Here is an 11,472-nt window from a genome sequence, read left to right as displayed (position 1 = left end):
ATAGAATAGTAAATACCAGATTTCTCTTCCCACCTTATACAAAAGGAAGGAGGAGGAGGAGGAGGAGAAGTAGTACATGAACAGTCATGAGTCCAAGAGAGTTGTGCCTGAGATGGTAGAAATAAAGGGGGTGAGCCTTGTGAAATAAAATACACTGTACCCGGAACAGAGAACGTCTTGGCTGCAATCATCACTAGACTCTTACAGATGGGAAAAGAATCAATGAAGATAGGTTGATAGAAATTGTCCAAACTCTAATACAAAGAGGAAGAGAAGGAGGAGGGGACAGACGAGGGGAGGGGGACAATGATCATGGTGACAATGAGGAGTTTTAAATACATTTGGGACAATATAAATAATTTAACATATGTGTAACTGAAACTCCAGAAGGAGAAGGAGGGACTCAATGATGTAGAAGATATATTTGAGGAGGTGACAGCTGAGAATTTCACAAAAGTAATGAAAGATATCAAGTCACAAATTCAAAAAGATCAGAGAACCCCAAGCAGGATTATTTTTGGGGGGAAAAAAAAGGACAGACACATCATATGCAAAATACTGAAAGAGAAAGAGAAAATCATTAAGGCAGGCCAAAGAAATTAAGGAAATAGAAGAATGACAGCAGACTTCTCATCAGAAACTATGTAATTCAGAGGACAATGAAGTGCCATTGCTTAAGTGCTGAGAGAAAAGAACAAGAGTCAACACAGAATTCTACCCCCAGCAAAAATACCTTTCATAAATGAAAGCAAAATTTAAAAATTTTTTTCACAAAATGTGAGGTAATTAATTACCGGAAGATCCCCACTACAAGATATTAAAGTGAAGTTTTTCAAGTATAAGGAATACAAAACCAGACAGAAACTTGGGTCTACACAGAGAAATGAAGAGCTCTGGAAATTGTTTAAATGAAGGGAAGAGGGATGCCTGGGTGGCTCAGTCGGTTAAGAATCTGCCTTGGTTCTGGTCATGATTCCAGGGTCCTGGGATCGAGCCCCACATCAGGCACCTTGCTCAGAGGAGAACCTGCCTCTCTCTCTCTCTCTCTCTCACCGCCCCTCTCCCCGCCTGTGCACACACACACTCTCTCAAATAAATAAAACCTTTCAAAAAATTAAAATAAAAAAAATAAATGAAGGGTAGATCTTCCTAGTCGCTCTAAAATGTTGAGTGTCTAAAGCAAAAACAGAAGCGAAGGACTGTGGACGTACGGCCCATGTAAAAGTAACACGACACCAAGAGCACAGAGGGTGGGAGTCCATGCACTATACATGAAACCGTGTGTTATCTGAAGGTAGACTGAAAATTAACAGTGTATATTCTAAACCCTAGGACAGCCAAAATATATCCTTAACTGCTTGATAAAAATATAGTAAGAACGTATTATGGATTTGTAACACATATGTAAGTAAAACGTAAGAGACAAATAGCACAAAGGAAGGGGATAGAGGAAATGGTTACTCACATCTCTTTGACAAAACCAAAGACACCTAAAAATGAGTGGACTGCCCACCTCGCAGGATCAGGAAGAGAGCTAAATGAGGTCGCACATGCACAGTATGGAGCCCAGGCCTGACCTGTGTTAAGTGCTTGGAGATATCTGTTGAATGAACAGTCAGCAGTATACATCCCATTCATGATATGACAGCTGGGGTTTCTTCCAGAACCCCAAACAACTGAATGCCGATTTCCCATATGGGGCTCACAAGGATGTGGGTTAACTGCCAGCTAGCTTTTTGTCTTCAAGTCCTTGTCTGGATATCATCTATAAACAATTACACCTCCAGAAACTCAGTCTTCCTCCCAGGAGCTTGTAAGTGAGGCAGACAGCTTAGTGAGCAATGGCAGTCAGGAAAAGTAAGCTCACCTAGAAAAACAGACAAAGAGAACCACAGCTTATGTCAAGAAAAGGAAATTTTTAATCCCCCCAACATATGTAATGCATATTTATCCTATGATGAGCATTTGCACTGCTGTGCCTGACCTTGGGAAGACTCTAAGAAGTCTGGCTGGTTTGAAGATGAATGTATAAACCACACACAAACTCTACAGCAACCCAGCCAACAAGTACCCTCCAACCTGCCCTTGACACCTAATTATTACTATGAATCTAATAAACATAATATTAAATGATATTACTATGAATCTGAAAAGCCTAGAGGAATAATGAATCCTAGGCTAAGGGCAGCCAATAAGGCCCATGGAAAGATCTTTAACAGAGATATTGGTCAAAAGTATTACCCATTTTTCATTTTGCATGGAAGAAACATGACCCAGCTTAGAGAAAATGCTTGCAGAAAGGGAGCGGTGGGGAAACCAGGACATGTCTGGGGAAGAGCTGGTGGATCTCTGAGGCTGGTGTGTTGGGCCCTGCATGCCCCGTCTGCTCTCCCCTCACCCACCAGTCTGCTGCAACAGTTTCTGCCACAGCCAGCCATGCCTCACCGCACTGTGCACATCTTGCTTTCTGCTCAGCTTCTCTACCACTGCCTCCAGAAGCCCATTCATCATCGAAGTGCCAAAGATGCATCCCCGTGGGACTGCCCTTCGCCAACAGGAGGCCAGAGCCACTCACCCCTTCTGCCTCCAGCAGACAAATTCTAGGCTCATTCTACACACTTCTTCACAAAATTCCCAACAGAATCAAGTCCCCACTGCTCTGCATGGGCTAATGGCAGCCCTAACTAGGGTCAGCTCATCTCATGCCACTTCCCCCAAAGAATCCATTTGCTCTATGACCAACTAACTTGCGGAATTTACTAAACTACACAATTTACCAAAAACTGGCTTATTTTGTCTCTTATAACATTGATAACATCTGGCTGCTAATCCCAGATGGTGAGGAGACAAAATGAGATGGTATTGGGGTGGGGGGGTTGCCTCAAACCCTGCAGTCCTGGCCGCACCATTCTCTTCAGCCTTCAGCGAGCATTCCAGGCTGAGAGCCTGCGCTCTGGGGCACTGCAAGGCTTCAGTATCAGCAACAGTGCTTGACAGTTTTGGGGCCCTGGACAAGTAACCTGCTTCCATAACCTTCTCTATAAAAGGGGGACAAACCTCCCACCCCAGAGGATTACGGAGAAGGAGACCTAAAATGGCGTATGATCAGCCCGTGGTGCAGCAAGCACTCGATAAACATAGAGTGTTGTATCATTGCCTTGGCCACAAATAGTGCCTAAGGAGCTCCTCTATTTCTGAGGAAGGGGCTGGAAGACATAAAATTCCTCTGGGCTGCAGACCTGCTCACTTTTTAAGAGGCACTGATTCGTGTACCAACTTTGTGCACCACCTCTACCCCCAGCGCTGGGTAACTCTGAGAACATAGAGAGACACAATGCTGCCCTCCAGAACCTTCCAGGCTGGAGGCAGCAGGAAGACAGGTACAGGGAGGATGAGGAGGACCAAAGCAGCAGCACTCACCAGAAAAAGGGCTCCAAAGGGAGAAATGGAGGTAGGGAGGGCTCTCCTGGCAGAAACAGCGAGCGAGCAAAGGAGAGAAGGCCGGAAATAAAAACGAGTGGGCCAGTAGAATTGGGGTGTGGGGCCAGGAGAGACGGGGTTTCACAGGCCAGAAGGGCTCAGATTACTGGGAACTGTACCCTACCAAAAGGAGAAAATCTATTCCTGTAATCAGTGGAGGTGTTCCTTTAGGGGTATGGCAATTATTGCTTTGAAACCCAACTTTTAATTTGCATCTCTGGCGCAGATAGATGTTACCCACATAAGGGAAGAGTTTCCAAACTCCTAAATCTAGCAGAAATTCTTGTGGGCATGCAGATGCTTGGTGCTCCCCAGCTGTCACCTCTGTAAAGTTACACTCAATCCTGCTCTTGCCCCAAACCCCTCTGAATAAATCCTCACAGTCTGCATGGTTACCAGAGCCCAAAATGGATTACTTGATCGGGTGATCGGGTGATCAGGATGAGGACGGTCTGGCATGGGGTGGAGAACCTCTGAGAGGTCAAGGCTTGGTGAATTCCAACTTGCCTGGAGAACATAGGCTTCTCTTCAAGGAAACTGACCAGCTGTGGGAGCCAGAAAAGCCCTTCTCTTGTCTTACCCGTAAAATGGGCCCTTCTCTTATCTTACCCGTAAAATGGGCCCTTCTCTTATCTTACCCGTAAAATGGGCCCTTCTCTTATCTTACCCGTAAAATGGGCATGGTGAGTGTGCCCCACTTCACAGACCTGCTGTAAGGAACAAGTCATGTGGCAGAGGTAACACAGTGCCTGGGACATAGGAAGCACTCAACACATGGTACCGAGCTATTCTTATACCATCATCACCACTGCCCCCATGGCTAAGTGTGGCTAGCATAGTGGAAACACCCCATTTCATAATCCAACATTCAAATACAGGTGCCTCTCCTGGACATGTGGACGGAACACTCAGGTGAGAAACCCTGAGCACACGTCACCCTCTCTACTCCCATGCCTGCGACACACACTGCCGGCAGATCCCAGAGCTGAGACACGGTCTCACCCTCCTTCTCGACACACAGCTCCAGGCAGACCCACCCACAGATCGGAGTCGGCCCACTGAGACCTCCTCACCACTTGTGGAAATGGGCTTAAGTGGCAAGAAGTGGCGGGGTTGCTGTCAGGGGCATGCTAAGGGGACTCCTGGTTAGCCAGCAAGACTTGAGCTCCAGGCCCAGTGTTTTAAAAGCAGCTTCAAGTTCAGTCAACAAGAGGGTGAGAAATGTACTGTGGTATCCTGAATTGAATCCCGGAACAGAAAACAAAAAACATCAGTGGCAACACTGGTGAAGTTAGAATACTGTCCAGTTCAGTTAACAGCAGTGTGTTCGCATTTCTTAGTTTGGGCCCTTGCTGGGAAGAGGTCAGCTGTGCTCAGGGAAGCTGGGCACAGAACTCACTGCACCATCATTGCAACTTTTCAGTAAATCTAAAATCATCACAAAATAAAAACTTTACTTAAAAAATGAGCCTGACTCACGTAGGAACAGCCAGGAGCTGAAGCCCAGCCAGCTACCTCAGCTGGAGGAAGGGGAGGCCAAAGCTCCAGTCCCCAGAGCTCATGCGGACTATGCTACCGTGACAGCCATCAGTGCCCAATCAGACAGGATCAGCCCAAAGTTCAATATTCAGATATGGTATTGATTAACATCAACAGGTATCCATCTTTCTGGGTAATTTTTGGTCTCCCTTTCTGGAATCATCTTCTTCCCAAAGCAGACAATTTACTCAATGTAGGATTAAATATGATTCAATCTGAACGTCTTTTAAGTCTTTTTTTCTTCTAAGTTCACACATCTGGGGAAAAAAATATTTTGCCAGTCTTACGTTTCAATTGTACTTTTTTTCTGAGAACATGATCACAGTCTGTGGAACCTCAGTGCCTTCAAACTCTGAGATCCTGTCCCTTCCATATCTGTTCTCCCCTTTGCCAAGAGACATCCCTGGGCTGAGCCCACACTCCCTCACTGCCTGGCTGTGTGACCTTGGGCAAGTCACGGCAGCTCCTCAGTGACCTCGTGACCTCGTATTAAAGGTAGGAAGATCATGCATGCTTCAGATCTGTGGAGCAGGCAGAGGCAGCATACAGTGAACAGGAACTATCATTACTGCTGATGCTCAAAGAATACCAGTCTGCTTCCCTTCCCCTTTTCCACGGTAGAAAAACAAAACATTCTGTTACAGCTCCTGAGCACGCATTTGATCATTCTCCCACATGGGGTGGCTGTCAAGTGAGAGAACGTCTCTGGCTCTCCCTGCATACAAGATACTGTCCTGTAGAAACAGGACATGTGTATTAGTTACCTAGTGCTGCATAACAAATTCCCCAAAAGTCAGCAGTTTAAAGCAGCGAGTGTCTGTTATCTCACACAGTCTCTGAGAGTCAGGAATCCAGGGCCAGCTCCCCTAAAAGAAGGGAAGGAGGGGGAGGGAGAGGGAAGGAGAGGCACCAAGATGGAAACCACACTGTCTTTTATGACCTAATCTTGGAAGTGACACAGCAAATTCCATTAGTACACAGAACAACCCTGGTGCCATGAGGGGACTACACAAGGGTGTGAATTCCAGGAGGTGGGACCACAGGGCATCCCGGAGGCTGGCTGCCAAGACCTATGGAGGTCTGTTTCCAAAAACACCTTCTGGGAGCACAGGTGGGGGCAACCACATCTTCCCACGGTGCAGTGTCACGTGGCTGCCATCAATCAGGGCAGGCAGCAGGGCCAGCAGTCCCCGGAAGGCTGCGACCCGGTGGGGAATTTCCTTCCCAGCTGCAAGACAACTGGCAGGTAAGTGAGGAAGGCATTAACACCTCCCTCTGGCCAGGGTAATCATTTCCATGCACTAGCAGGCTCAGGCTTCAGGTGCATGTCAGAAACTCAACCAAGAATCGAAACAGCCCTACGTTTGGTTCAGGTGGTCTTAAATTTTATTTAAGAAGGAAGAATTTGGGATTGCACAAACAAAGGCTGTCTGTGCTGGACTGGGTCGTAATCGGCTTCTCTCTCACCTGGGAGGACAAGAAACAAGAGAGAAGCTAAGAAACCCCAAGCACACTTTGTTTGGAATGGTTTGAGGGGAGTGGGAAACAAAGTAGCTGTTTTAATAGGAAAATAAATGAAGTGATAATCTTTTTGTTTTTAACCTTTTCACTGTTTCCAGAGGTAGAGAATTACCACATCTGGCTTCCTTCCAGGCCAGACCGTGGAACCTGGGCCCTCAGGGACCCCGAGGGATCTAAAAGAGGTCACAGTCACTCAGGTAGCAAGGGGCAGTTCCATGGGTCCAGCCCAGCTCCTGCACATTTCACATCTGCACTCTGAGAGGCAGTAGAGCCACAGCACTCCACCTCAGTTTCCTCCTCTGTGAAGTGGGGTGATAACAGTACCTATTTCAGAGTATACTATTATTATTGATGATGATGGCTTGTGGCTATGTGTATTGAACGTCTGCTCACTGTAGGCAAGGCATAGGGCTAAGCATGTCACCAACATGGTCTCATTTAACAGGTGAAGTAGCAGAAACTCAGAAAAGTGAAGTCACTGGCCTTGCCCAGCTGGCTAGACACAACGTTGACCCCGGGGCTGGTGAAATAGAGCAGCCCTAGGCCTGTGATAGCTGGGTGGATGGATGGAAGAATGGATGGGTGGACAGACGGATGGATGGACAGATGGACAAATGAGTGGGTGGAAAATTGGAGGTATGGAGGGATGAATGCGTAGATGGGTGGATGGGAAGACGGGTATGTGAATAGATAAATGAGTGGATGGGTCGGTGGATGGATGGATGGATGGATGGATGGATGGATGGATGGATAAATGGACAGATGGAAGGATGAAGAGACGAGCTGGTGGGTAGGTGGATGGGGGGATGGAGGGATAGATGAGTAGATGAGTGTGTGAATGGATGGATGAATGGAATGAATGGATGGACAGATGGACAGATAGATAAATGGATAGATGGATGGAAGGATGATGGATGGAGGGTGGGTGGATTCATGAACAAATTAGCAAATGCGGGAATAGGACCATTGTTCTGACTGTGAAGAGTCCAACTCCTTCCTTTAGGAGAAGCATTGGAAATTTCCATGTGTTTGCTTTCTACAGTTTCTGACAAATGTTCCACAGGAGAACAAGGTTTGGCTGCAAAATACCTCTTCTTTTCCTGAGGAAAAATAGCACCTCTTTTTTTTTTTCTTACAAGTGATGCAAAACATTTCACATGGACCCAAACATATCTAGCACCTAAGGGTCAGGAGCTGGGGACTTCACCAGACACATACATCATTAAAGTTCCCCTGAAATGAACGTTACCACTGTTTTGAGCCCATGAATAAAGCATTAAACAAATATTGAGACTGAGACACCTCATTACCCAGGGTCGTTAAGTAACTCAGGAAGACCACAGCTACATTTGAAGCCAATTAAGAGGCCTCACACTGGGTGTTGGAACCACACGAGGGGCTGGCATATCCCCTAGCACATAGTAGGCACCTCATAAAATGTGTAGAACAAGTCAACAGGATGCCCCTGCCCCAGCGATCAGCCAGCTTCACCAGCGTGCTCTTAGATCCCACCCATCAGGTTACCTAGGACTGCAACACTCAGCTCAGGACAACTCAGTGCTCAGAGCAAATGACCTGCGCTAATGATAAATACCAACAATTCAGTTCTCTTCATTTCTTTGTGTGGTAAAATACACAAACATAAAACTTTCCACCTTAACCATTTTTAAGTGTACAGTTCAGAGGTATTAAATACATGCATAATGTGCCAATATCACCACCATCCATATCCTGAACATCTTCCTCTTCCCCAAATGAAACTATTTGGGATCCCTTGGGATTCCATATGAATTTTAGGATGCGTTTTTCCATTTCTGCAGAAGACTTTATTAGGATTTTGACAGAAGTCATGTTGAATCCGTAGATCACTTTGGGTAGTATTGACATCTTATGAATATTGTCTTTTAGTCCATGAACATGGGATGTCTTTCTATTTGTTTGTATCCTCTTTAATTTCTTTCAGCAATGACTTGTAGTTTTCAGTGTACATATTTTTCACCTCCTTGGTTATGTTTATTCCTAAGTATTTTATTTTTTGATGGTATTGTAAATGGAACTGTTTTATTGACTTCCTTTTTGTTAGTGGAAAGAAATGCATCTGATTTTTGTGTGCTGAATTTGCATCCTGCTACTTTGCTGAATTAATTTTCCAGTTCTAACAATTTTTGTGAAATCTTTAGGATGTCCTACATATAAGATCGTATCATCTGTGAACAGAGGTAAATTTACTGGACTGCCAGGAACACACTGAATAGAAGTGGTGAATGCAGGCATCCTTGCCAAAACAAAAGTTTTCAGACTTTCGCCAGTGACTATGATGTTCACTGTGGGTTTTTCATATAAGATTTTACTATGTTGAGATAGTTTCCTTGTATTCCTAGCTTGCTGAGTGTTTTTATCACAACAGTTATTTGTTTTTATTTAACAAATACTTCCTTAGCATCACCTGCCAGGCACTGTTGAAACTGCCTCATAATTATTAACTCATTTCATCTCCAAAGCAACCATATGAGGTACGAACTACTATTATCTCCATTTTACAGCTGAGGAAACTGAGGCATGGACTGAACACAAGAAGCTGTGGAACCAGGTTTCAAGCCAGATCATCCAGCTTAGAGTCCATGTTTGAAACAACCAGGAAGCAGGGCAGAAGCCAGCAGGTTATCTATTATGCCAAAGACAATTTATCACGTGATCTAATCCTTCCCCAAACTGTATGATGTAGATATGTGTAGGCCCACCTTACCACTGAGGAAACTGAGTTTATAGACACTTAGGAAACTTCCCCAGGGCCACACCATTAATAAGAAGGCTGGGTTTGAAAATAGACTGTTGAGCCATAGAACATCCCTAACCCACCCATTAGGGGTGGCATCCAGAGCCAGACTATCCACAAGCCATTTGTGACCAGTGAGCCCTTGAAACATGGCCAGTGCAGTCATGTTGACATGACATTTTACACAAATTGAGTTAAATACAATGGGTTATTACAATTAATTTCTTGGGTTCCTTTTCACTTTTTTAAACATGGTTACTGGAAAACTTACATATGTGGTTCACATTGTATTTCTGTTAGACATCCAAGAATGGAGGAGGACAGGCAACAGCAGGGACCAGCACGAAGGAGAATCTGCTCCATGTCTCCCCTGAGCAATCCCTTGTCAATCAATGTCCCTGGTACTAGGTGCCTTTGGAGAAGGTTGACAGCTGGTGTCTAACTCCTTGGAGCTCCCATGCACCACACCAATAAAAGCTGCTTGTTCCACCCAGTAGAGGATGCACCCTGGGAAAGGGGCTCAGGACAGAGGAGACCGACTGCACATCATTCCTCCACCGACACCAGGCACTCTCTAATCCCAGGAGCAGCCCCTCCCAGATCCCAACAAGCAGTGCAAATGAAAGGCAAGCCCGGAGTACCAGAGGCAGGCAGAGAGGGCAACCCCACCGTCAAGAATGCAAGTGCCCTGGCAACTCAGCATAGGGAGGGCCTTCCTGTTCTGCACCAGGAGAACCCAGACTATGAGATCCCGGGTTGTGGAAAGCACATCTAGTACATCATCACTGATGGCAGAAAGATGACCTGGAGATGTGGGATGGGAGGAGAAGAAGGTGGTAAGAGGTGGGCAGGAGGAAGAAGGACAGGGAAGAAGGAAATGGGAGAGGAGGAGAAGAGAAGAAGAGGGGAAGGAAGGAGGGGAGGGGAAAGGGGGGAGGTGGAGAAGGGAGTAAGGGTCACTAGTTACTGAGTGCTCTCCGCCTGCCAGGCCCTTGCAAAGTAATATCATCATCCGCATTTCTCAGACGTGGAGAGCAAGGCTCAAGGAAGTGACATAATCAACCTAGGGCCACACGACCAGCAGGCTGTAAAGCTGAGTGAGAGGGTTTATGTGACACCAGACCTATTTCTATTGCCATGGCACAGGTTCAGTCAGGGAGGACACTGAAGTATCATTTGGCTGTGTTCTGTAATTCTGTGAACCAGAACTCTGGGTGTCCCGGACGGCCTGGAGCATGTGCGTGCAGGCAGCAGGACCCACAACAGCTGACCCCCCACCTCAGTCCCATCTTCTCCACTCCCAGGGCTCTAAGACAGGGCAGCTGGTTACTCAGATGTACATATCCCTTCCACGCAGACACAGTTCTAACAGCCAAACCCGCCTCTCCATGTAGCTGCTCGGCAATGCCCACCACCGCACCTGCTCCTTCCCCTGCTTCCCCGGCTCAGTACATGATGGCCTCAGGTCTCCAGGTGCCTCCTGCCCTGCTCTCCCACCCCCAGCCAATCCATCAGCATATCCTGTTGTCATCATCCTCAAGATATATCCAGACCTCAGCCTCCTTCCAGGCTCATCCCCGGTGGCAGGGCACCTCCCCATAGCCCTCTATGGCCAATTCTCAGCACAGCCACCAGAGGGAGCACGTTGGACTCCAAGTCTGATCAGCGACTCTGTTCAGGGGCTTCCAAAGGCTTCCCCAAGTCAGAAAAAAGCATCAACAAGGATGGCACTGGAGGAGATTATGCGAAGTGAAATAAATCAAGCAGAGAAAGACAATTATCATATGGCTTCACTTACCTGTGGAACATAAGGAATAGCAGGGAGATCATTAGGAGAAGGAAGGGAAAAATGGGGGGGGGGTGCGAAGAGAGGGGGAGAAAAACCATGAGAGACTATGGACTCCGGGAAACAAACTGAGGGTTTCAGAGGGGAGGGAGGTGGGGGGATGGGCTAGTCCAGTGATGGGTATTAAGGAGGGCACATACTGCATTGAGCACTGGGTACTATATGCAAACAATGAATCATGGAACACTACATCAAGAACTAATGACGTACTGTATGGTGACTAACATAACAATAATATATTTATATATATAAATAACCAGCTAAGAGAAAAAAAAAGAAAAAGAAAAAAGCCAAAGACCCGTGACGCCGG

This window comes from Ursus maritimus, unplaced genomic scaffold, assembly GCF_017311325.1.
Source record: "Ursus maritimus isolate PB19 unplaced genomic scaffold, ASM1731132v1 scaffold_19, whole genome shotgun sequence".
NCBI lineage: Eukaryota > Metazoa > Chordata > Mammalia > Carnivora > Ursidae > Ursus > Ursus maritimus.
Note: the sequence above shows the minus strand (reverse complement) of the source record.